Below are 3,745 nucleotides of genomic sequence, written 5' to 3'. Positions count from 1 at the left end.
TTTGCGAGGGCAGATTTGTACCACGCTGGGCAGGCATATTCACCGGCAGAGTAACATAAGGCTAGTGCAGTAGTTCTAACAGTTTGTGGATGTGTGCTCCAAGTAGATCCAACAAGTTTTATAAGTAATGTGTTCCTGGAAAATACCTTCTGCTTTACATTCATACAGTGCACCTTGAAGGTGAGACTGCGATCGAGAGTAACGCCCAAGTATTTGGGATGGAAGCAGTGGTCTAGCGTAGCTCCATTCCATGTCACAATGAGTTTTCTGTTGGCTTGTGGATGTAGTAAATGGAATGCACAAACTTTCGTTTGGCACAAGTTCGTTTTGATCATAGTAGTTGCCGAGTTGTTCTAGGGCAGTTTTCAGGGTGCATTCTATCGCTTCAAAACTATCTGACTGGACAGCGAGAGCAAGGTCATCAGCATAGATGAAACTCTTGGTGTCTTGAGGCTGTGGCTGATCATTTGTGTATATATTCAATAACAAAGGCGCCAGTACACTTCCTTGAGGCAAGCTGTTCTTTTGAGTTCGCCAACCCTGAAATTCAATAAAGAATCGGCAGTTATGAAGAAGTGTAGCTACCAGTCGTGTTAACTCAAGATCTTTAGTAAGATTGTTGATTTTTTAACAGGAGTCTATGGTTTACCGTGTCATACGCCACTGTGAGATCAACAAATGCTATGCCTGTGACTTTTTTAAAACTCAAAGCCATCTTCAGTGTGCTGAGTTAGATGCAAAATATGGGAGGTGCAATTTCTTCCATATCTAAATCCTGACTGCTGTGGGATAAGAAGTGGGTCAATAACTTCAGTAAGGCGATTCAAAATCATTCGTTCCATGATTTTATACAAGTGGCATAGAAGAGATATTGGTCTATAACTTTTTTGATCTTCAGGGTTTTTGCCTGGTTTTAGGATTGCAATCACCCGTGCCTTCCGCCAAATCTTTGGGATGTTGTATGATGCTAGGCATTTGTTGAATAATTCCACAAGCCACAATTTTGTTCCAGAACCGAAGTGCTTTATTTGCTAAGTGCAGATTTCATCCAAACCTGCAGCTTTACCACTTTTGCACTTTGGCAACTTGTAGACATGATATGGGCCATGTCAAGAAAACGTTTCACAGAGATCTTTTGCTCTGCGTCTTCAGAAGAGAATCTCGACTGTTCACGAGGAAGACTTCTACAGTAATGAGGGTTTGAATTTAAGAACGCTTTACCGCTGGAGCTGTAGTGGTCACCAGGTGGCTCACAGCGCTCCAAGCGGTGTGATAGAACATCTAAATGTTGTCATCAGCTCCCATTTTGAGCATACAGCGAGCCACCTGGCGACCACTACAGCTTCAGCGGTAATGCATCCTTAAATTCAAACCCTCATTATTGTAGAAGTCTTCCTCACGAACAGTCGAGATTTTCTTCTGAAGACGCAGAGTTTTCTGCAAAACTTAAAGAGTTTCACCTTGTTTTCTTGATAATAGCCCATATTATGTCTACAAAAAAACTTAGTTTTGGTACATCAGTCTGCATTGGTTGTTGTGTAACAAGAAACTTTCCACAGTTTGTTGGGGCTAGTTGTCTCTGTTGGGTCGTAGGCAACCCTCAAATGGAGGAAATGTATGCTAAATTTCTTTACTAAATATACATGTTGGGTAGATATTTCAGAAAGGTCCCAATGTGAAGTGCGCCTGATCGATCCTCTCTACTTCACAGTCTTATCACATGTACATTCAATGTAACTCCCTCCCTCGTGTATCAGGTTTAAACTAATCCTTGGTACCACCTAAAAACCTAGGGAACCAAGGATTCCATCATATCGTGTTGGTCAATAAGTAAATGAACCTGAGGTAATTCATTTCTCTGTGACAAATTATTTCTGGGATTTTCTGAAGCTCTTTTGTAAACATATTTTTGAGAAATGCAACAAGGAAGAAGCAACCACTGTGGTCAGACCTGGCAGCCTGTTACTGGTCCAATGTCGAGAGCTATTTATAAATGTTGTGTGAGTCATATTCAAAATAAGACTGTCATACACTCATCTTCATCTTCGTACATTCATCTCATTCTCTAGTCTGAATATGACAGCTTTCTGTATTATAGATATTTTAGTTATATTTTATGTTGTCCGATGGTGGTGAGGCACAAGGAAACAGTTCACCACTAAGTTTTGAAGAAATCCCAGAGGATTCTGTTTCAAGGTGTGACAAATGTCACTGGATCAAGAAAAGTACATTACAATTATTAGGAAGCTGGCTTTGGGTTCATTCCTTAACAGCAAACATAATTTTCTAAGTCTGTCTACATAAAATTTGTGAAACATCGCCCAGAGGAACTGAAAATATACTAAAATATTTCTTTGTCATCTTGACGAGTAAAATTGCTTGATATGTCACAATATCATCAATGTTAAAACTGCCAAATACATGAAACTGTATATCTGAACAAGCATTTTTTTAATATGTAGAACTGTTTGTGGCACTCTGCCAGAACTAATAGAGTCTTATTACTTTCTTGTATTGTTTTGAAAGTACAAATTTTACATAATTCTTTTAAACTCAGACAAAGAGGGAGATTTTAATATACTTCTGGTTCAGTGGCTATTCGTAATTGTTTTAAGATTTTGATAAAAATTTGAATACTACTGTATTTGTTCGGTGGTCTGTCCAATACAGGTACGTAATACACTCTTGTTCATAAAAACCAGAACAGCTTGAAAGACTGGAGATAGGAAGTTCATATTCACAGGACATGTGCATCAGTATGTTCTGAAGAAGTGATTAGCATTTGAACCATGTCGACCCTCAGGATCAAGGTGCACATCGATATCTCAGCGCAACCCCCCACCGACTGGTAAAATGTGCCTGCGGCTCTCCTTGTCGCTATAAACTGAATGTAATGGATCGGTGTAACTTGAGCAGACATGCAGGATGCCTCGCAGATGTATGCGAAAATCGTACTGTCAAATGAGTGAATTTGAAAGAGGGCGCATTATTGGCATGAGAGAACGTGATTCATTCATCCGGGAAACTGCTGCTCATGTGGGACGAAGTGCATCGGTAGTGCAACGGATGTGTACAGAATGGTTCACAGAAGGCCGTAGAACACAACAATCCTGAGAAGATAGACACCTCATCCAAATGACACTGCAGGAAAGATCTGTGTCCTCATCGGCTCTGGCGCAACAGTGGAACAGTGTAACACATCGTACACTATCAGGAGTGGCAGTCTGTCGCCATTTATTACGGTCAGGGTTACCGGCGCGTCATCCACTTCTTCGCCTACCTTTGACAAATGTGCATAAACAAGCTAGACTGTAATAGTGTATGGAACAACATCACTGGGGACAGGAATGGCAGTAAATAGCGTTTTCGGATGAATCCAGGTTCTGTTTGTTTAAAAATGATGGCCGCATTTTGGTTTGCCGCAGGGGGAGAGGCATCACATCACACAAGAAATACAGCGCCAACTTAAGGCCTTATGATGTGGGGGTGCTATTAGGTACACACAGTTGGTGTGTGCCCAGGGCACTGTCAGCAGTTTGACCCGTAGCCATAGCCTTTCTGCACGGCAGGACATCTTGCTGCACAAACACATAACTGCTTGTCACGGGATGTCAGACTGTTGCCATGGCCCGCCTGATCACAGGACTTGTCACCAATCGAAAATGTGTGGGATGTGGTGAAACGATGGGTGCGGCGCTGTGACCCAATGCCAACCACCAAAGATGAACTGTGGAACCAGGTGAAT

The sequence above is a fragment of the Anabrus simplex genome, chromosome 12 (assembly GCF_040414725.1).
Source record: "Anabrus simplex isolate iqAnaSimp1 chromosome 12, ASM4041472v1, whole genome shotgun sequence".
NCBI lineage: Eukaryota > Metazoa > Arthropoda > Insecta > Orthoptera > Tettigoniidae > Anabrus > Anabrus simplex.
Note: the sequence above shows the minus strand (reverse complement) of the source record.